General features: G+C 42.5%; 1 protein-coding gene across 1 annotated transcript in view; it reads right to left on the minus strand.

The window, feature by feature from the left end:
- WFDC1 (WAP four-disulfide core domain 1) overlaps positions 1–24430 on the minus strand; it is a 229139-nt gene that overhangs the window by 62709 nt on the left and 142000 nt on the right. The gene's annotated exons all lie outside the window — the stretch shown is intronic.

The following is a 24430-nucleotide window of genomic DNA, read 5'->3' on the forward strand; positions in this document are numbered from 1 at the left end:
CTGGCTTCTGCAACACTTCTAGTGTCTTCCTTCATGAGCTACGATTCCACCTCCTCTTGAGCTTCTTGCACTGAGTCTCCTGTTGTCTTCGAGTGCCAGATAGAGTACTACACAAGGCTAAGTATTTTCCTCTCAGGTTAGTGCACACTAATCCATGGGTTAGCGAATGCGTATAATTCAAAGATAGATTCCTATGAAGACGTGAGCAAGTTTTCAGACATTGAGTATTAACCCCCATGAGGCCAAGGCTATGGACTCTCAGTGCAGTGCTATGAACTCTATTGTACCTGAACTTAAAGTTTGCCACTGTCTTTCTTGACAAGTTGTATCTAGTATTTTGGGAGAAACCTCTAGAGCTTAAAGTTGTATTTGATTCTGAGCCCTGTATGTCCCAGTATGCCAGAAAATCTCCAGTTTATTCTCGAAATGGTTTCTGCGCTCTCTCATGCAATATTCATGATGAAGTCTGAAAGTGACCATATAGTGTGAACAATTGATAGATCATTATGAGTTGGGAAACTATGAGTAACATTGCCTCTTGTTGTTTTTAGTGTATCACACCTGCATTGAGGATAGCAGGTTCCAGGGAGTACCGATCCTGCTAGCCAGTGCATGAGACAGGAGAGCAGTACCCTCAGTGACGAAAGTTCACCTTTTCTTATTTTATTCCACCCCCCTTTCCCCTCTGGGGGCAGTTTTCAGAACCAGCCAGTTGTTACTAGTTTCACTGAGTTGTCCAGCTGATATTGGCGGTCCTGCATCATCTACGCACTTGGAACGAGGTGAGTGTGTGACCATCGAGCAGCTGAATGACATCTTTGCATGGTGGGCTATCCCCGCCATGTTCAAATCTGACAATGGTCTGCCATTCAATAGTAAATAATGCAGGGTATTTCTAGTAAGACTAAATGTCAAGCATCAAAGAGTACGCCTCAGTGGCTCCAAACCAATTTTGTTTTGCAGTGATTCATGGGTATTCTCAAAAGAGTAATCCAATGAGCACTGATGTAGGGGGTTGAGTTAAACCAAACCCTGTGTCACGCCCTCCGTGCTTATCGTTCAACTCCTCACTCCACAACTGGTGAGAGTCCTGCCACCTTGCAACGTGGGAGAGCCATGGGAACCAAACTGCCACAGCAGAAAAGGTTTGTGTCACAGACACTTCTCGAAAGTGCAAAATGAAAACGTTATGCCCATCGGTGTCGACAAGCTCAGAAAACAGTCTCTGATGAGTGACTGGGTCGTGGTCAAGCAAAAGCGGAAAACAGACACTGCATTTGCTGTCGATCCTCTGAGGTTGGTGACGTGCTATGGAAACATGGTGATGGTGCATCATCCCAGAATGTCCATCACATGGGACTCATCACACTTTAAACACCTATCTCAACATTCCTCAGCCTCTGCAATTATGCGATCCCGCCTAGCAGTTCAGATCATCGGCATCAGAACTTGTGCCAGTGATGCACAACCAGAGTGCATCTCAACCACCTTATACCACTCAATCTGGCCAGCTAGTGCGAGTGCCTCAACGACTTATTGAAGAAAAATAATGCAAATGTTTATACTTTTTAGTTAACAAAGGGGGAGCTGTAGTGTTGTGAGACTATGGGGGTTATTACAACTTTGGAGGAGGTGTTAATCCGTCCCAAAAGTGACGGTAAAGTGACGGATATACCACCAGCCGTATTACGAGTCCATTATATCCTATGGAACTCGTAATACGGCTGGTGGTATATCCGTCACTTTACCGTCACTTTTGGGACGGATTAATACCTCCTCCAAAGTTGTAATAACCCCCTTAGTATGCTAGGACCCTTGCGGTTCTAGGCAGACTCAACAGGTGAGTTATGTGACCTGCTGGGAGGTGTTAAGGTGTGATTATTAACGGGTTGACGTTATTCGAGTGCAGTGTGTGATGGTATGCTGAGGGATTAAAGACATCTGTTATAGAGCTCCATGTGTGGCATGTTCATCTGCATAGTCCCGGGCTGGGGAGGGTGCTACACTTACGACCTTTATCACTCTTTTGCTATCTTTCTCGTCCTCCTTCTGTCTCCCTTTTCCAACTCTTGCAGGTTCTTTTTCTTCCCTGCTTACGTCCTTTGCCACTGTTTTACCATATTTCTCTTCCTCCTTCTATCTCTCTTTTCTTCCTTTCTCTCTTTTGTTCATTGTCAAAGTGAGAGGATGAAAACTATGTCCTGGCTTCTAAAAATGAGTGCCGGTGCCCTCCACCTACAAACAGGCACAATCTGAGCACTGGGTACAGCCACTTCTTTCACAGGTTGGGCGGGAAGAGAGTTCCCATTGGAATACAGTGGAAATGAAAAGAAATAAAAGTGCGTTAGCGCACTTCCACCACACTCACTCCAGCAGACAATCCACTGAAGTACTCATTCTGGATAATATGCATCTCTGAAAATCTACCATTTGTGCAGATGTCCATGTGCATCTCTCTAGGACTTTTTGCACCAGCATCAAGCCTAGATATATATACTCATCATGCATAAAAGTCTATGATCTTACATGCACACACTTAAGGCACTTCATCACAGTGTGAATGTTCAGTTTTGCAACACCCGGGCGTGATCAGAAACAGGCTGAGCACCAAAATTAAGCGCTATATGCAAACATATTTACAGGAGTAAAAAGAAGTAAATGCCGAAGATTTATCAACCTTTTTTGTATGTTTGCTATTTGTCCCTCTTAAGTTTTTCTGCAAGTAAATTGGAGACAATCTTTCGTTCATGTATTTATCACTTCCTGGTACACAGGGTGAGTGTGTAATGACAGAAATGGCACTAGAATGCTCAACGCATACTGAGAACTACAACGTGTAATTATCTGTCCGAATAAACATTTTGTTCGGAAATTCTCTTAAAAGAATTTCTTAATGTATTTTACCTAAGTGCCCCACAAACGAACCATTGATCAACATCTACAGACCCGTGTGCTATTGATTCTTCCTCCAGAAGAGAGGCGCCTGCTGAGGCTGTGGGAAAGCAAGTTATCACCAAACCATGCACCCCCCCTTAATATAGATGCCTACAGGATAAGAAGAGGAGTTGGAAGAGGAGAGGGAGTACACTACTCTGAGCAGTCATTCATTTATACACTGCAGTGGAGTGTTATCACACTGTGGTCTTTAAATATTATAAAATTGTTTTTAATGTTTATGTGAAGGGATTTCATTGAGTGCACAGGTACTCAAGAGTGTCCCCGCGCTTTACGGTGAAGCACACAAAAGAGAGAATGGAAGCTGGCTACTGAAAAAAGAGCCATGTCTTCAGCTTTTTCCTAAATAATCCTTCATTGTCTGTCTGGTGCAGATCTAGAAAATGATAGTTCCAAGCCCACTGGCCCCAAAATGGAAAAGGAAAAGCCCATTGGATTTAGCAAGACGAACCCTTGGAATTGTGGCTGATGATTGTTAGCGGGAACGTAAGGCTCTCACAGGGTTATAGTAGGAGATCCTGGAGGATAAGTAAAGCAGGCCCAATTTATAAAGAGTTCTATTCGTTAACAGAGAGGTCTTGAATAAAATCCGCTTGTTCAAGGGAAGCCAGTGCAAATTACACGGGTGTGGGGTGATGTGCTCTCTTCCACAAAGACAGAGCAAGCCTGGCAGCACCATACTCCACAATCTAATTTCCTTACCAGATATTGTGGCTGGAAATTAAAACTTTGACATTTTTCTACTAGATTAGAGAAAAATGTGATTTTAAAATTAAGGAAAGGGTGATTTTAAGGGGGAGTAGAGGAAGGCAAAATATACCTCATCAGGCCTGTCACATATCCGTTTGGAGCAAAAAAGCTCATGGAAGGAACGCTTGACTTAATCTCAACTACTTGTCACTGCACATGCCACATTCCAGTCCATCATTTTTTGCCCACCATGCCACTCTCGACAGAGACCAAAATATGCAAATCAACCTTAGTTGTGTTCCAACAGAACCAGTCCAGCCCAAGCGCCAGGCCAGGACTCCTCCACTGGAATCACAAGCAATCCCAAACTAGTTTTGACTAAATTAGGCCATATCAGCAAGGTATGTCGCGATTCCTTTGGCATTATGAGCATGGTGCCTATGTCTGGGCATAAAAGTCACACTTAGGGATGTCTCATGCAACAAACAAGGTAATGGAAGGAATGCTTGAATTAATCTCTCCTAATGCCAATCGGTCTGGGTTGCATTCCAGTTCATTCTTTTCACCCATGATGCCACTCTAGACAGAGACCAGTTACATGCAAATCAGTCTCAAATTAGCCTTGGCCCTTGTTCCAGTAGCAACAGTCAAGCCTGAAATGCCAGGCAAGGTTTCCTCTGGATGGGAACACAAGCAACCCTAGGCAAGTTTCAGCCTAGCTAGGCCTCGCCATTGAGGTTTAGCTTGAGTGTGTGACTTTCATTTGCCTTGAATTGTAGTGTCTCCTCCTGAGAACTGGTACTTTACCCACCTCTGACTGTAGCCTTGGACAGCAGAGGGAATGTTTCCCTGTTCCTGGGCAGTGACATTAAAGCTGTTAATTTTTGCACATCTAATTGTTTTACTTCACCATCATTACACCAAATAACCTAGAGAAGTGTATTTAAAAAAATAAAAAGTTATGGGTAGCTCGTTTTCACAACTTCACACAATCATACTTTCATGTGGATTGAAGAAGGGGAAGAAAACATGGAACAACTAACTGGGCCTGCGGTGAATGTGATAATGCCACGGATTTCTAAACTGTATAACCTGAAGGGCAGTGGTATCGAAATGGGTCATCCAGAAAGGACACTTTCACAGCATTGCTTAAGTGAAAGACAGAACATAAACTGAACCACAAAGAGGAAAAAATGACTCTAAAAACTGAATGTATTGGACTGCTGATTTGCAAACTTGAAGGCTAAGAAGGGATAGCACATATTCGAGGCAATGATGAATTTTTCAGCCATGTCAGAGAGCGGAGAACGACTGAAGATGACAATCGGTATTCACGTTGGTTAGAGATGATCAGACTCTGGAGGTGCTCTTATTCCCCAGATCGAACACAATCACTGAAGAGTTGGTGCACATGTCAAGGATGTTGGAGAGACAAGGAGATATGGCCCCACCACCTGAGCAGCTCATCCTGGAAGTGGGGAACCAGGTTCGAATCACAACGTCAACTCAAGATCCTGTGATTCTGGGCAAATTACTTTGAAGCGAATCCTAGTTTGTTTTAATGGGAAACAGGAGTAAGGTTAGCCTTTGGCTTGCAGACTCGTGCCCCCGTCACCTAGTGACTTTTACCCTACTTAGCTTGCTCTGTTTTAGCACTTTTATTTAGTTATATCTTTTAAGATGGCTGCCTTGTTTATAATTAGGCCAATGTTTTAGTTTTACGTTATCAGTGCCATTGCAGTTTTGTTAAATAAAACCTATTGAAACCTCACTACATCTCTTTCATTGCCTTTGTTTGATTGAGACATGTTGTTCCTGTGAAAAAGGGGTAATCTCAGTTTAACCATGACACTTCCTGAGATGTCACACTCAAGTCCATGCGTAAAGGCTGCCACAAATCACGTTTTACCGTTTGGGTTTTTGGTGAAGTGCTGCTTGTGAGCCGGGAGGGTTGGAACGACAGTTGCCACTAGTTGTAGGATTGGCATAGTCACCAACAAACATAAGTACTGTCATCCTTAAACCAGCAGTCTTGCCTAGAGCAAGAGAAAGTACGACAACCTAATCTCCCTGTATCTAACAAAAAAGACAGCTAACCTTGTTTAATGTAATCAAGTGCTCATGTAAAGCATTCCGAAGTCTCAGGACAAACTTTGCGTTATATAAAAACGCAAAAATAAATTAAAAAGAAAACGTTTTGGGGGGGGGATTTGTGTAAACCGTCCTTAAATCGAGGCCATAGCTTGTAAATGTGTCACACTTTCATCCTGGGGGGGAGCTTTATCACTGGATTCTAATTTACAAATCTATTCATTTTTGTTGCAAATCTTTTCATTTTTCATTAGTAACTGAGGGAACCTCTGTCACCAATTAAGGACAATTATCGCATGCTATATTTAAAGGTAACTTTCTCCTGGTATCTACCTAAAAAATGTGCCTATGCAGGTATAGGGGGAATACACAACGGACATTCAGTAACTTTGGTCCAAGGACTCCATTTTCTAAAATGCTGGCGGTAGCACCAGAGAATGCATCAACCATGCACTGCATGCATGCCACTGTCTGAAACATTCTCCCAGTATCTGCATGGCCAAATCACTCTGATAACGGAAAACTTTAAGGTTCTGGCAGCAAGACACGCACCAAAGTATTTAATAAATTCCATAATTCGAACCTCACATCTGTACACAAACTCACAGAAAGTTGCATCAATGTGCTTAGGTCTTTAACGTCACGAAGCAGTGTGCAAACACAGGGTGTGCCATAGGATTAAGCATTCTACAATAGACTGGTTGACCAAAGGGAACGAATTGTACACAGTGTAAAGGTATGACGTTCGCTCTGCACACATTCATTCCTGACGTATTAGGAAGTACTGGGCCAACATTCACATATAAATTGCTGGGTATATATTCCAACCTTAATGGTGCGTAAAGATGAATGAATCCCCATCCTATGGCAGTTCCGAGGTGGACAGCAGTAGAGGTCGGGAGGGTACTTTCAGGAGCAGAGGCCAGAGTAAGAGAAATCTTGCCCTCTTTGATGGAAGGTGCAAGTAGTTAAGAGTAAGCATCAGGATCTGTGTAGTGACCTAGAGCTGTGGTCACTTCATTATCAGTCATAGCATACAACCCGTATAGTCTCACTCACCCACAAATTGGTGCCGTCCTAAAATATTCACCTTGAGTACAGATCATGAGTGTATGTCACACAAAAAAGATCTACAACAGGGGTCTCCAATCTTGTCTGTAATGAGAGCTCCTTTTGATTATTAAAAAATCATTGTGCATTACTAAAGGAAAGCAACTCACACTGTTCCAGGAGAAACCACAGACCCAGCATGATCACATCTTACTGCTTCAATTGGTAACATCTAGGTCTGGGTGAAATTTGCATAGTTCTTCATAGCGTAACTCCACAAAGTGACCAAAAAACTCTGCTGTGTTCCGCAGAGTTCCGCGATGTGTTAGGCAGCGTCATTCGTGGAGATTTTTAGCACCAGGTGTTTTTCCCCTGCTGTAAACTCTTTACGAATGGCACCACATGCAGTGCAAGAGGGCGCTGCTTTTTTTCTGTCTTTCAAGTAGATTTATTACTGGAGCAGCAGCTTTCTCAACGTGAACAAAAGGTTTCTCAACATGAACGGTAATAACCATCCGTGACCACCTGCGTTGAGAAACCTTGGCAGAAGGTGGTCTAGTGTATGATTTTCCTCGCTCACCAACTTAACATTGGCGAGCAAGGAAAAAACTATGCTCTGCTATGCAGAGCTCTTCAGAACTCCCCGCTCTAAGTGGAGCATGGAGTGGGTAAAACTGTGCGAGGGGAGCAGAGTTCACCACCCCCCCCCCCCAAGTAAAATCTGCAAAAATACACATAGAAATGTGACAGAATAGAGAAAAAAATCCCTGTAAAGTGCTAGAAAATAGACTATTTTGTCTTGAAAACAAGGCAGTTATTTAGGAGTGCCACCATTACAGTACCAGCACCAGCATTTTCATTCCAAGACCATAACTGTCAACTTACTCACATTTGGCTCTTTTCATTCCTATTCACCCACCTGACAAACAAAATATCTCCATAGACTTTAATAGGGTCGCCCACATTTCAAATATATCTCACCCTCCAAAAGCAGTGTTCTTTCTTTATTCACATTAATTTCTGCCCTTCACCTGCATTTTTGAGTCAAGAAGTTGACATGTTTGCAAGACATGCAAATCATTCTGAAAAAAACATTAAAATAAACGTACACAAGTTTCCTTTTTAAAAGTACTTTCAATACTGCTCTAGAGCAGTGGTTCTCAACCTTTTTGATTTCTGTGGACCCCCACTTCATCATTACTGGAACCCAGGGACCCCCACTGAGTCATTATTAGAATCTGGGGACCCCCCCACTGAGTAATTACTGAAAGCTGGGAACCTAATCTGTTATTATTTCATTTTCTGAGCAGTCGCGGACCCCCTGAAGAGGCTTTGCGGACCCCCTAGGGGTCGCCAGACCACGGGTTGGGATCCACTGCTCTAGAGGCACTGGTGTCCATCCGATCAATCTCAATTTTACACTAGCATCAGCACTTCAGTAAAGTTGTTGTGATTTTGTGATTCCTTCTAAAGAAGACCATTACCTTACAGAGCACGCTTTGACAATGCCATTAGGGCTGGCCTTAAAGAGATGCTGCGGGGTAATGTGCAGCATTATTTGTTAATAGCATTGGAATAGATATATTTGTGTTGAAGTAAAGAACTGTACAATAATATTGGTGTAAGTTAAAAGGTTAGGTGAAAGTTGCACTGTTAAACCAAACCTAAACATCCATGTAGGTTAAGGACTGTCCTCCTCCCATCTGTGATGCTGCGAGAGAAAAACACCACAACTCATCTAGTTATCTAAGACACTTTAATATCATTATACTACTTTATCTGTGCCCCTGAAAGCTCAAGCTCAGGCAGCTGTATAAATAAACAAAATAATCCCAGCTTTGTAAAGGGCAAGCACTTTTTTGTGGAAGCATACAACCTCTGCCCTATCAAAACATGTACTCCTGACTCCCAACATGTAGGCGGTGCCAAAGCCTCTCTAGTGATGCTCACATATTTGCCTGGTGATAACTGCGCTGTCAAATCAAACCATAAAAATGGGGTAGTTTCAGAAAATATTTTTTGCACGCAAGGAAATGTTATCCATATGCAAACTGAAATCTTGATTGCTATGCGCACTTATAGGGGTGTGGCCTTCTTCACACTACCATACTCCATAATGCAGTTTTTTTAGTATAGCATAGGCCTCACAACATCTTACTCTATGAAGCACTACACCTGCTTAACAGGATGAAAGAGACACCCATTTAGTGGCTGAAATGCTAAACATGAAACCAGAATACCTAGGTTCAATCCTGACTTTCCCTCTTGAACGAATTGTTTGATCCTGACCACTGCAATTCATTTTATTGTGCTTTCTTTTTCTTCACTATCACACATGACAGAACCTCAGTGTAATAGACAATACCAGCCCTGGGCTATACAGTTACTCCACATATTAATAACAGCTAAGGCCACATTTAGGTTGCATATGACAACTCACTTACCTATCGGTTCACTAATGGCACAGTAATCTGGGGAGTGGAAAGAAGGCCATGATTGTTTCTAGGTTCAAATTTCAAAACTGTCACTTCTAAAAAAAAAATTACAAAATGCCTTTCGATGCAGTGATTTAATCAGTTGTATGCAAAAGAAATGTTTCAGCATGTTAAAGATTTTATTTTTTTTATTTTAAAGAGTCTTTCACATGAACATATTTTCATGGCATTTGTTGCATTTTTCAAATGCCAAACGTTTACATAGCTGAAATCACCAGAAGCTCCTAGGGCCAAGCCTCAGCCCAATCCCACGTTTCCCTGTAAATAGATTGGGTCTCCCATTCTATGAAGCTGTGCCACTTTTGCAGTCATACATATTATGGAAACTGGAGGAACAAAGTACTTTTTAAATGAGTGGAATTTAAAGTTAAGTGTTAACCTTATGTTCATTGTGCCATAAAGTTTTGGTGTTCTGTCATGGGACTGCAGAGTCCACAAGGTTACACTGCAGAAAGAGGATGACAGAAGGAGGAGTGTACTTGAGGGATTTTTAGACATCGTTGATCCCCATGGTGTGTGATGCTTCACTGTACTGTCAGGGTGGAGTCCAGAAGGAGAGCGGGTAGAAGAATGAGTGCCCTTAAGCACTTTTTAGCATGTTTTTAATCCCTGTGGAATGGGATGCACCTGGGCCAAGAGCGGGCCCTTCTACACCCGTCATCACACAGAGGAGACAGAGTTGGGCCTCCCCTCTTGGCCCAAGGATTAACTGGTAGTAAGGCATGTGGACAGCAACAGCTGCATCCAGGATTCTTTCATCAAAGAAGGTACTGCTTTGTGATACTCAGCCTATCATTATATAATTTGCCCTATGAACTGCTTCTCTGCCTGGTACTATTCTTAAGGATCATTGGTCCCACTGCTCCATCTGACTGCTATTAGGTACTCACTAGCTGTCTACTATATACATCATGCCCATTGAGAAAGCGCAAGCTAAAAGGAAGTGGGGACAGAACAAAAGCATCAACAGCAACCACGAGCTCCACATTGAACTCTTTTCGCCCAGAGTAGTGGGTTTTATTGCTAAAGAAACTGATTTGGCTGAAAGGAGGCTATCTTTGTAGCAGGGTGATCTCTCAGTTATTCTACCTACTACTATACTTCCCTCAAATGTTGATGATGTACTAAACATGGATGCCTCAATTAGCCATACAGACACTGTCCAAATGATTGCCAGAGATCCTAGGAGGCCTGTGACCTTGGTGAGGGAAGGCATTAATGTGGATACATCATCTACCAGTGAGAAAGGTCCATCTGTCAAAAGGAAACAATACAACAAGAGCTCATGTTGTGACAAGGCAGAGTTCGTTCAGAACCCATTGAAAGGTAAAATCATTGGCATTCACAGCTTGAATAAGACAGCTGCAGAACCAGTGGGGATATTGTCATTCATAATTGGGTTCCTCTGCTTGAGAAGTTCAAGCCTTTGATTGAGGTCTCTGTTGCCCTGTTAGTGGAGAAAATAGCAAGCTTGGAGAGTGAAATTATTAAATTAAACACTTGTGACACTCAATCACAAAAGTCCACTAGGGTGGGGGAGTTGGAGGAAGAGAATCTTGGTCTTGAATAAATATAAGCCATTGTGGCCAGTATGCATGAAACTGGCTGCACACCTCTGGGTGCTCCAACTTGTGACTCTATTGTCCCCATCACCATTAATAGTTGGGCTTCATTAAGAATAGTAATCTACAGCACTGGTCTATAAAGCCTGAGATGTTGGCAACTGGGATAGAGGCTGGTTATCTGGATATGCAAGAGGATGCTGTTAATTGCCCCCATCTTAACCTCCCACTTGACTGCTGTCCTTATGTACCAGTTTTAGTTAATGTCCCATGTTTGCTTATAGGCAATACCAAAACCCACAGCAATTTGAAAAATAACATCCATCACTGGCTGGTAACTAGTAATGCTAATTTTTGCATAGCAGAGAATAATGATATTTTACTGGTCAGGAGAATTGTGTGGTTTGGTCCTCTACCCAAGCACTAAAGTGGGAGTTCTGTGGTAATCAACTGTTGGTATCCTAAATTGTGGGGTGGGGGTGATCCTGCATGTGAGGATTTGGATGTACTATCGGATATGGTTTTGGGGCCTCATCGTGCAGTACACTCACAAATACCATCTTGGTTCCAGTCATGCTCTTTTACTTAAGCTCAAGCTAAACCCTGGGTAGCTGTGAGTATGAGCAGTGAGGCTCAGCAAAGAACTTCAAGCTAAACCCTGGGTAGCTGTGGGTGCGATCAGTAAGGCTTAGCAAAGGAATAATATGTGAAGCATTTAACAGCAACAAACTACAAAATGGAAAGCAACAACACATAAAAGAAAGAAGACAGCAATTTATAGAAAAAGATTATATTTTTATGAAAAGAGACCATGATAAACAAAATCCACCAGAGGGTTTGCGAGATACAGATTTTAGAAGATATTATCACTTTTATATGCAACTGCAAGCAAGCATTAGTGAACAAAAACTTTGGAAACTTTTGAAAAGTTTGAAACAGTTAGTTTGGCTACACTGGCCTGGTTTGGGTGACCAATTCCAGCAGGACAGCGGTTTAGGGGATCACAGTGGACACTTTGGACAGCTATCCGGCCACCAGAGCATTTTTCAAGCAAAATCCAAACTTTACAGGACAACCATCATAGACATCAATGGAGCAGTCCTGATGCTGAGTGATGCAGGGATAGGATGCTCAAAGGATGCTCTGGTTGTGATGTGGTCAATGAAGGTCTCTTTGTGGGTGCTCCTCGGTCCACGGGTGAAGTGAGGCAAACTTGCCCACAGATTCTAGGGTCCTGCAAAGTTCTCTATGTTGCAGCAGCAGGCCAGCCAATCCTTAGGTGGCAGTAAGTGTCCCTTGGGTGCAACCAATGCGGGCTTAGATATCACTCCCAGGCCAGGCAGGCTCGGTGCAACTTTTGGCTGTTTCAGATTTGTCCTCTTCGGTGCCTCATGACTGGAAGCGGCAAAACGTCTGTGGTGGCTACTTCAGCTCTTGTGTCTCTGGAGCTGGTTCCAGGAGATGAACTGACTGATCCCTGGAGTCACTGCTGTAGGTTGGGGATGGGAATCAACATTTCCCAGAGCCAGGAGCCACAGGCATAGTCCAATCGTGGCTAGATCAGAAAAGTGCTGTAGGTGCACCTCTTCCGACAGTGCAGCCTCTCTTTGTGTGGGTCTAGGGCAGCTGGGAAGTCCTTCTTTGGTTCTCTCTCTTATTCCATCATGATCTGACAGTCAGAGTACTGCTGTTGCCAATTTATCCCAGGAAAGTGCCCTCAGGGGGCCACCCAGTCACTAACCAATGGGCTAATGGGTCCCTTCCTACCTATGGATGAAGTTCCTGTGATGTGTGGCATCTGGCCATCACGGAGTGCAACATTCTTGCATCTTTCAAGGTGACATGATCTTTCCTCAGTCATTAGGAGCTTGGTAGCCCGCCCTAGAGGTGTGGCAACCAGAGGGCTACTCACCTATCGTAGAACTGGCTTCGGGGAAAATTCTCCCTCCTTGACCATATCTCCACTTCATCTGCAGGAACAAAAGGCATCCTACTAAGGGGTGTTGGCACTACTTCCCTCACAAAGGTGGCTTCACTTTTGAAGCTCGTCTTTTGGGCAAACCCTCTGAGTGGCCATCTTGGGAGTGGAGGTGACACTTCTCTCTGTGGCAACTGCCTTTGTTCCTGTATTGGACAGTGGTTCGCATTTCTACCCAGGCAATCAGAAAGCTGTCTGTGTGCCAGGGCCATTGTTAGGCCGCTGGGCTAGCAGGAGTACAGAGAGGCAACGTTCTAAAAGTTGCTTAACTTTAATAGTGGTATTAAATTCGAACTGGCCATCAGGTCGGGTTTAATGCCACAAATAATTTGATACCTTACATGACCCAGTTAGATAGTCCCATTCAGGAGTTAGCAGGGTTGGGTTGTCAGCCAGTAGCCTTGTGTTAGCCAATTGGGCTTGTAATTTTATCCACAGCAAAACAACCATTGGGAAGTGTTGCTGTTAAAACATATTAAAAACATATGGCTTACTGACAAAAATACAGTTCCTTACCATAGGGTTCTTTAGTCCTTCCTTGAGGGAGACATATAGCATAACGGGATAGGGTGGCTCTGCAATTCGCTCCAATATCTAAGTCAAACTGGGTGTGAAAATACTGGCCTTCTGGTCTGCAGTGGCAGGCTTGGTGCCATTTTGTACTTTGTTACACACGGGGTGGCACAAACAGTGCTGCAGCCCTGAGAGGATACTGTACCTTACATGACCCGAGTACCACATACTAAGCGACTTATAAGTAAGCCAGCCCTTGCCAATTAAGGGCATCCAATTTGACATGCAATTTATATTGGGTCAGAACCCTTTTCAATGTCGTCTGGCTAGCAGGCCTCAGCACACTCTCAGAATTGAAAAAACAGCAGTATCAGGCCAAAAACGTGGGGGTGAACATGCAAAAAGAGGCATTTTCTTACACTGCACAATACCCAACATGCCCTCAGGAACTTTCAGAACAAACGTATCACCATTCTGACTTTGGGTTATTTCTACAGGCATTTATTGTGTGATCAGACCGCCATGCCGGCTTTGCCCTTTTCTTGACCAGCCCCTTTAAGCTATACTAACATCCCTACATTCAATCAATTTACTCCCTATTGGGCATAGAGGATATTGACTGATGTTCTTATGATCACTGTTTGCCTATAGAAGCCATATGCCAAGCAGGGGATGGTAGCAGCAGGGGATAGACACATGGTGATTGCTTTGGAAGCCTTTCAACTTAAAGACTTGTGTACTAACCTGACTTGTTGGAATGCAGCTGTCCCGAGTACAAAAAGGTTGGATCCAATATGGACTAATTACATTTCAGGTTTTGACACTGTGGTGCTATAGGAAATTTGGAACACTAGGGATATTGTATGGGATGGGTATGAAACCTTTGTTGAACCTGCTATTTGCTCTGGGGTGGAGGGTAGAGCAAGGAATGGTTTGGTAACTATAGTTCACATATCAAAGCTGTATAAATGAATTCCTATCTCTTGCAGTCATCTGGCCATCCAACTGTTCTGGCTAGTGCTTTATAATAGGTTTAATTTTTTCTCATCAATTTCTATAATCTGGTTGTGGAAGCAGGTTGTCAAATTAAGACTTTGTTTCATGGCATGAAAATTTTAGGAAAAGGGCTGATCATATTCTGAATTAGTTCCATTTGATCACTGGAGGTGACTTTAATGTCATGCAGGGTGATGATGCAACTTGTGATCCTTTTCATGTAAAGGTTTTTACCTCCATAGGCCAGAGGGCAGATCTGAGAGGTGTGGCATTGTTACGTAATCTATCGTCCCTCAACGTTTACAATCTGGCTGAATTTGTGGTTGATTCCCAGAGACCAGTGACCACCTTTGTTGGTTGGGGCCATAGAATGATTAGTGATTACATCTTTATTTCTAATGGTTTGGTTGATCATGTTTACTCAGCAAGGACCATGGAAAGGGGGTTTAGTGAGCATAACCCAAATAAATTAATACTTAGGTTACTTTCTTCCTCTCCCTTCAACCACTTCTAAATGTGTAACTGATCTCAACTCTAGGGATGATGGTCTTCTGTTAAGATGGCAATCATTAAATATCACTACCTTGTTGACAACCACAGTAAGGGTTAATCGTAGTATGATTCTTGACCAACTGTTAATAACTGATCACCTTTCAGCCGTTATGATTGAGGCATTTGAAATGTTAAATGTATCTATTACCATCCCCTTAACTAACACTGCCAAAAAATAATAATTGTGCAGCATGGTTGGTTAAATAAGTATTGTAGAGCTGCCATTCACTGCCTGTGAATTGCTCCTAATTGTAGACCTAGAGATAAAGCCACTATAGCTTGGCAAGGCATATTTATAAAGGGTCTGTCAAAAAAAAGCAGGTACTGAAAGAGAAAGCATGGGAAAACCTAGTTAGCACCTTCAAAAATAACTATTCTACTGGCTTATTGGGTATTGTAAATGGAAAATGGTTTACTGGTCCTTACAGCAATGGGTAGGGTGTAAATATTAGCTCACTACAAACATATATACTCCTTTGTGGGTATTACGGGTGAACCTTATTACCTCTTTATATTAGTTTTGATCTCGATGAGTTTATCACAGCTATAGCCATCAGTCTGTCACAAATGGCTCCTGGCCCGAATTAGATCCCTATAGATCTTTAAAAGGAAAATATTGCCTTATGGGCATCCATTATCACCAACATATTGATTGCTGTGACAAATTATAGGATTCCTGTTTCCTGGCAGACAGTCATTAATATCCCCATAATCAACAAAGGGAACAGACAGGATCCTTGCTGCTACCATCCAATATCATAGGTGGACTCTGTGTTAAAAATTGATGGATTGAATCATCTTAAGTAGGACAGAGACCTGGATACAGCAGACAGGCGCTATCAGTAAGGTCCATTATGGATTTAGGGAAGGGCTAAGGGACACAGGACCAGTGTCTAAACCTTAGCTCGTTGATTAGCAAATATACATTTGCCAAAGAGGGCTCTCTCTTTCTTGCATTTATGGACCTAAGTAGTGCATTTGATTGTGTGAACCGCTTCAAACATTGCCACATCCTTATTGACATTGGCTTACCTTTGCACTTGGTTGACTTTTTACATTTATTATGCTGTGGGGTTTCAGCTATGGTGAGATATGGTACGGATGGGGATTGTACAGAAACTTTTACATTGCCCAGAAGTGTACATCAGGATTGTGTTCTGGTTCAAATTTTGTTTCTTTTACAGATAAATGCCCTGAACTCATTTCGTTCAATAACATGGAAGGATTTACCCAAGGTAAACTCAATGACAGCTCCAGATCTCCTCTACACAGATGATGCAATTTTGTTAGCCCGCACACCCAGTTGTTTATGGGGCATGGTCAAGAACTTTGTGCTGTACATGGATACTTTGGATCTCATAGTTAATATATCTAAAACCCACTACATGGTATGTGGAATGAAAAATGCAAAACCCAGTTCCATAAAGTGCAAAAACATCAAGAACTTCTGAATTTCTCTAACTTGGGGTGAGCTTTGATTCTTGCAGTCGTTTTTTTTATCCTGTATTGCCAACCACTGTCTTCATTTTAATCAGTCTGTAGGGGCCTTATTTGATGTGTCTTGAAAAGTCGCTGGCAAACCTTTACTACCCCTTTTAGAAATCTACAGATTGAAATGTTTACTTGTGGGGCTAGAAATGGGGTTCTGGTGACTGTACTAAGGTACAGCAGGAGGTAAGTCGTTTCTGTAGGTTCCTACTGGAATTAGAACCCAGTAGTACACAGTACTCTGTTCGTGGGGAGCTTGGCATAACCTATATGATAGATCAGGTGGAGCTTGCTTCAGTTGCTCCTCTGGATTTGTGTGTGGAGTAATGAGAAACCGTTGTTTAACCTTGCTTGTGAATGTGTGCTTAAGGTCCCATGGCTAAATTACATCAGGAAAGCTGCTGAAGCCGTGGGCAGACCGGATCTATTTACCTCACCATAGTCCATCAGCAGAGTTGAGGGTGCTAAAGCAGCAGAGCTCTGCATGAGGCTTGTAGCTGCCAACAGAGAACACAGAGTTGAGCAAAGCAACTATGAGGGGTCTGGTAATTATTCTAACCAGTATGGGTGTGGATCCATACCTAGCAGTTGTAAGTAATGTATGGGAAATGGATCTTCAGAAATGTTCACTTAGGCACCAGATATTACCTATGCTTTCCCCTGGGCCAAAGTGATTCTGAGTCTATTCTGCTCTGCCCATCTGACGAATTCTCCCCCATACGCTGGTTCTCTTTTTGTAAATTGTATCCGTCTTTTAGATATATATGTATTCAGTGCCAGCTCTTGGACTTCATGGTTTTTATCAATACAAGCCAACATTTTATTTTCTTGTATGTTATCCGACCCATTTATGTGCTGTAGTAACCGAAGGGATGAGACTTTAAGAAGTGTTTTTACTCAACTCAGATTGTTAAATGAGCATTATGGCAATCTGTGTATTAATAGGTATAGTAGTGTTAATGCTTGTCACATTGAGTCTTTTTTAATAGCTGAGAATTTGAGCATGTATGTTATGCTTTTAAGATACTATTTATTTATATCTGTTTTTCTTTTATGATCATATGTGCATAATCAAATAAAGATTAAGAATTGAAATCAAATTGATTACTGCCATAAATGTAACACTTAATTTACATTTCTCCCATTAGCACCTCTCTCAGTGCCATAACGTAAAATGATAGGGCTCACCTCCAGAATGTGATGTGGAGCCCACGACTCTCCCTTATCTCAAAGATATTCTTTGGCCTTGGGTGCAATGAGGCCACCTGAAGGCTTTGGGGGATCCTGCACTACTGGGGCTGCAGTGGCTTGTGTCATGCCCCATTTTCACACATTCAATAAAGTAGCCCAGACCAGGTTAAATATGCTCCCATTTAAAAATGTCATATCCAACATCCTTTTTTCACAAAAATAGTACCTCACAAATGCAAGTGGGTCAAGCGTGGTCCAAATTTAGGACTTGGCTCCTGTCTTCAGTCAGAGTGACACCCTAGGCCACAACCTTGAACCAGGAAGCTTCTGTAGCACAAAGTGGAGCCATGCTCCCAGGCCTCTTCGAATACACTGATAGTGGGCTCTCTGCTGGATGTTGGGTCCCCAGTGATTAATTTGAGCCACTGGCTTCAAGTACTTGGCACCAGCACTTAATTGTCAACATTGGCACTTATGACAGCTGCCAAATGGTGGGGCTGTGTGTATAAATTAGAGATGAGCAGAACAGCAATTGTTTACTAATTCAGTATACATTAAAAAAACTGATATTTCCCACCCAAGTCATTTTTATAGCTTCAGGGGCCTGGAATAGTCTCAATTGTAGTAGTAGTTCTCTAGGTACTTCCACTGGCAGTGGCAATGGGTGGTGCAAGCTACAGAGGCCTCCTGACGAGAGCCCTAGCACTTTAAAAAAAATAAATGTATTTACTTATTTATTTTTACAAATTAAGCACTTCAGGTCCTGTGTGCCGCACAAACTACGATGAAAGAAAGTCTTCAGCCACAGTCTCAGCCCTTATAGAAGGCTCTAGCGTCAGCGCAGTTGCGTTAATCTAGGCACGTAACACAGGCTGTGCAAGATTGATTCAAGTGTGGTGCAGCAGTAGAAGGCAGGCGTCGCGGTTCCCAGTGGGCAGTCCTTAATACTGCTCATGTCAGGTTTTTGAGAAAAGCATTACCTGCCCCACCCCCATTGAGCTTGATTGCGCCAGTGTGAGCAGCTGGGTTAGTTTGCGAATTGTTGCAGTGAAAAAGCATGAATGAAAAGACAGGTCTAGTTTACAATAATTTTAATGCTTGCACTCGAACAGGTGCAGACCCTTTCTAGGTCAAGCATGACGATGACAATAAGTCCATGTCCGCTAAAATCATTGTTGAAAATGCAACCTGCAGCCACCTGGACACATTAAGTAATATTGTATTTCATTACAGTAGCTTGTGCTCCCATGAACAGGTAGGACTATTACTTGTTTCTCAGACATTGTTTGCCTCGTTTCTCTGGATTTACCATTCCTACTGATGTTCTTTACGGGACATCAGCCACTGCTCCTCTGCTATGAAGGAGGAGTGCCGCACCCACCCCCTCCAGCAGCAGGAGCTGCAAAATGAAAAATAAAAAACAACAATAAACAGTGTTTATTATCGTTTCTGTTTTTCAAGGGGTGGGGCCATGGGCGTTGACATATGTAGCACTCCCCTGAGTGTGCATGTATGTTTGGCCGGCTGTCTCTGGGTGGCCAAACACACATGCGCACTGAACTCTGTCCAACCTGGCACTGTGTTACTGGAATGGAGAGAGCAGGCAGAGGCTCCCACTCTGCCTCGGAGCACCAAGCCAGAGCGCTACGGCCAATCCGAATGCTGTTGTCATACTAGAGCAGCATTAGGATTGGTCACAAGGCAGGCTGGGAGCCTGTGTCTGCAGCGAGTGGCACGGGACCCAGAAGAGTGGCAAGACAGCGGAGGCGGCAAGTTTCTTTTAAAAAAAATGTCTTTATGTTGTTGTGCCCCCGCCCTGCTGCTTTGCCCCTACAGGAGCCGCCCCTGCGGGACATACATCCTGTTGACATCATCAGCTTAAAGGAAAACTTGATAATTGCAGATGGTCTTACTGCTTCTGCATTGTTGTGATGGGTGAGGTTTAGATCTGCTCATTGTTTTGCAACAATAAAACAAGAAAATAGATGCTTCTGATTCATCCTCTTCTCGTCAATAAAATCTTGACTTTCCTTTAGAAAAATTTGCTTTTTTTTTTCTTTTTTTTAACAATGGTGTACAGTGCAGTAAACATGACATATAGAAAAACGTGATGCAGAAAGGAGTTGTAGCTCAGTAAACAGAGTGCCTTATCTCTCGCTAGATGCATATCCTCCTAAGTATCCATCACCTCATTTCGATTCACACTACCTGGCTATTTCTAGATCTGGCCTAGTTACAGCTTTACCTTTCTGGCAGCGTCATAAATTTCATTAAAAATATACTTCATAGACGAATAATGCATGCATACACATATGGTTCAATTCAAAAGCATTTTGTAGTACATAACTGGTAGAACAATAGTGCCACTCATGTACTACAAAATGCAATTCACTAACCTACGGGCAAACACCTCTGCCACCACCATGCCTGTGTTTTCTGTGAGGATATCTCGATACACATTGGTATATGTTGACTTAGTAAAATTGGGAGAGTTGGTGTGATAATTATAATTAGTGCAGGGGGCGCTCTACCGACCAAGTCTATGAGGGATCTAGTACATGCCAATTAAGTATTTTCCTACCTAACCAGTGGGGGAAGTGTTGCCAATTTCCATCCTTGTGTTAGGGTCCATGGCAGCCTTGCAATGCCACTGACATGGGCTATAGTACTCTGTGCTCCATTTTCTTTCCCTCTCTTCAGTCTCTTCATGAATCTTACTTATCGTTATATCATACTTACTTATTACTGATATATTTTACTATATGATTACTACATCTATTACTTATATCATACTTATATATTACTTATATCACATTATGATTCCTTCAACAGTTTGCTGTCCAGTAGTTTCAGTTTATTAATATTTTGCATGATTACTTAAAACCAGAATTTCAAGCAATGTTAAGATTGCTTTCAAGTTGATAATACAATTAATACTAGTTTAGACATCTACATATAGCTGTCTGTTATAAAGTGTCGTTCAGATCCATAAAATATTGTTTTTTGCAGACACACCCATGAGGTTAAATAGTTAATTGTTTGCTTGGATGCTAAAACCATTACAGAATGGGTATATTGTTTTTTATACTTAGTTTCAGGTCGGCAAATACTGTTTGTACTGATTGACCTTAGTCATAGGGCTGCTAAAAAAATAACTGCAATCTAAATTCATCAGAACTGCTGTTCTTGCATGCAAACCCATGTGTATACATTCTAGGTTAGCTAGACACTGTCCAATTACCCATGTGAAACATGTAATCTGTAACAAATTTTGGGTGAAACATAGTTTCTTTGATGGAATAGAGTATGGGCGTAGTGACGCTCTGTTTGCTTCCGTAACTGGCGAATCTTGCTATTGTTCTGACGCCTGTTTGTATGATGCATAACGCCAAAGCCTCCATACAAGTAATAAGACCTTTGGCTAACAATACTGGCTTCAAGAGTGATCTCCTGGTCACCACCAGAGTGGGGCAGCAGCATAATAGGTGTAGCCAAGATTCTTTGTTAAAACTGCAGAGCCTGCAAGCTCTCTTCTTGCCATGTTGAGACCAAGTCAGATAGAAGTAGTCCACAGGTATCCCTAATAATCGTAAATGCATAATATGTTTGTGAGTACGGGGACTATTAGCCTCAAGGAGATAGGGCTGGGGCCTCCCAGGCAAGTAGTACTTGTTTAGAAGTCATAGAATCTCCGATCCTGGCAAGGATGCTGTATCAAGATGCAATGAAGCCAGTCACACTTGTTTCTTAATGACCCTATTCCACATTAGGAGATCCACTGAACCAAATGATAAAGCTGCTATGTCTATTTGCAGTAAGTGAATTGCCTTCTGCAGCTAGGCTTGCCATCGGGACCCAGGACTTTCAAAGGTGTCTTTTAGACAGGCTTTTAAAGAGACGACTGGTGCCCTTAGTATCCGGATATAGTACTTCAAGATATTTGAAGTACATGCTAGATGTAGATTTATCAATCCAAACTCCACGCAAACTAGACCTTGTCACGTATCTGGGAAGTTGAAAGATTGCTTTGAAACCTAGTGTCTGCTGTTGATCCAGAATAGTAGCATAGTCCTCCAGGAATGCCAGATGCTCAGAGGAGTGCTGGTAAAAAGCAAGCTTTGATAACTTTCAGCATTGGAGCCACTGATTAGACTCTTATTCAAGTTTGCGAGACTGTATGTTATTGCTGTGGCCTTCCTTCTTAATGGCGCTTTATATGCTGTTGCTTTCAATGTATCCGAGAACCAGACACCCAGGTAATTATAACTTTTCGCCATTTTAATCATGCTGTCTACTATTCTCTAATTTAAGAATTGTTTTCTCTTATAATGGCCAAAGACTATAACTTTGGTCTTATCCTGGTTAATTTTGCGAAAGTTTCTCTCGTCATAGTCGTGAAGGGCATTTAATATGAGCTGCAGTCCGGACTTAGTGTGGTCCATTATGACGGTGTCATTGGCACTTTGCAATACTTGAATGGTTATATGCCCAGGTTTTGGTGGAAGCAGACTGCTCTTCGCTAGGGCTCTTCCCAGGTCTGTAGTGTACAACTTAAAGAGGAGCGAGGCTAGTAAACAGCCTTATTTATAGACATCCATAGTAGCATTTCTGGAGGTGACTGTGTACGGGCCAGTTTTAACACAAACCCACGTCTGGGTGTAAAGGGAAATTCTAGCCTGCAGCAAAATTTGGGCATGTGCTAAGTTTCTGCCATAACGGTGGTCAGAGCACTTTATCAAATGCGACACTATAGTCTATAAAATAGGCAAAAAGGTGGAGCTGTCCCCTTTGGGTATCTTGTTGGTTTAGTGCTGCAAGAGCTGCAATGTTATCTATGATTGATGCCCCTGCTCGTAAGCCAGTTTGAACTAATGGGAGTATGTTGTTATCCTGCACCCAATCATGTAATTCCTAGAGCCTTCCCCTCTAATCAAGCAAAGCTATTAGTCTATAGTTGGATGCTAAGGTAGGGTCCCCCTTCTTGAAGACTGGGCATAGAATCAAGCCCCTCTATTCCTCTGGAATCAGTGCGGTCTGAAAAGCGTAATTACACAAAGGTGTTAACAACTGGGCCCACTCCCCTGCTGCACATTTGAAAATTCCAGCCAGAAAACCTCTTTGTCCAGGGGCACAGTCATTTTTCATTTGTTTGATTAGGCGACATACCTGAGGTGAGTTTGTAATAGGTGTCAGGTTCCCTGTCAGATGGGTGCCCAATTCTTTAATACTCTGATCTGTTAGGACCATGCTATTGCTAGAGTACAATGGCGTTACATGGGATATACAAATTTCTTCTAGGATTCCATGCTCTCTGGTACGATGCAGAGATCTTAAACTTCTGACGTAATTGCAGAAGTGTGTTAAGCCTCTTTCCTGGTGCATGGTGTGGAACTTTTACCCATTCCTTCTCAGCAGAAGCATTCTTCAAATCCCATACTTACTTTTTATGAATTTTTCGTCTGTGCTTAAGTGCTTTGCAGTTGTTGCTGTGCCGTAGAGTTTATGATCACGCCATGCTCTCTGTAATTGAGTTCATGCCTTTGCTAGGGATGGATTGTGTGGCCTGGTGTTCTGCACATTGCTGATTTTCTTTGAGGATTGCATACTGCCCCTACAGGATTAAAGGGTCCCCATCAAGTTTGTTAATAAGGTTCTCCGTCCAAGTAGTTCATGTGGCGAGCATCCTAGTCCTGTACGTATCTTACTCAGCCATTTGGCCACTGATGATGTATCAGGAGTCCTCCACTTCATCATTCTGATTAATTTTGATACTTCTATGCCTGCAGAAGCGTCCACTGTTAAATGAGTCTTAGATGCATAATGTCCCGTTTCTATGGTTAGTGATAATGGTATATGGTTGCTTTCTGACCTGTTGGGTATCTCAAAGTTGATGGAATTGTTAGCCAAATGTTCTGAGATGAACATGTAGTCGAAAAGTGTTCAACAGAAAGTTCAATTCTTTGTGTACTTTGCTGTCTCTGCCAGCCACTACCTTTGAACACAAGCCTCTCAGGTTAAAATCACCAGTTAAAAGGACCTCTTGTGAGGGAGGGACTCCAACATGTGACAACGCATCTCTTGCCTGCAGTTTCAATGTTTTAGCTCATTATGGTAGCAATTAATAAAGAGCAAGGGCTTTTTTCTGTGGCCCATTTATGATTGCTGCTTTTAGAGCCAGAGAGCTTGGTAAGAGAGGCTTAGCTTTAATCCAGCTGTTTTGTTTGATGTACATTGAGTGACCTCTTGAAGGCCTGCCAAATAGGCTTGATTTGCTCCCTGATTTTAAAGAACTAAAAATAACCATAAAGTGCTCATTGGCCAAAAGCCCATGTTTCCTGCAAACAGATGATGTCACTTTCTTGCAAGAATGTTGTTACCGATTTACTGTCCAACACTGATTTAAGACCAGCCACATTCCATGAAGTTATTCTAATCTTGGATTTTCCTAGGGTTCTCGTGCGTTTTCTTGTATCAGTGATGTGCTTGCTAGGAATGTGTCTCATAAGCCTGCTGTTGAGCCATGGTCTGCTCATTCTGAGTGTCAAATTCATTGCTCTTTATTGCAAAAATTACCTTTTTTTGATTCTGGGTGATTTGAATTTCCATCGAATTTGTAGTTTTCACAGCATTGGGTAGCCAATCATGCACAGGGCCCCAGGCTCCAATTAAACATGGTCTCTGTGGGCTGGGCTTCGCTTGTGGGAGCAGAACATCGGGGTATTTAGATGGCAGAAGTTTCAAAAGTTCAGTCCCCCAGTCCTCCAGCGGCTTAGATTCCCTCAGAATTGTATCAAACTGTTCAGGACTTTGCCAGGCAGTTATTGTAGCCTCTGTCAAGCCTTTCCATGGTATCATTGCAAACTTTATCA

Source organism: Pleurodeles waltl, chromosome 12, assembly GCF_031143425.1.
Source record: "Pleurodeles waltl isolate 20211129_DDA chromosome 12, aPleWal1.hap1.20221129, whole genome shotgun sequence".
In the NCBI taxonomy this organism is placed as follows: Eukaryota; Metazoa; Chordata; class Amphibia; order Caudata; family Salamandridae; genus Pleurodeles; species Pleurodeles waltl.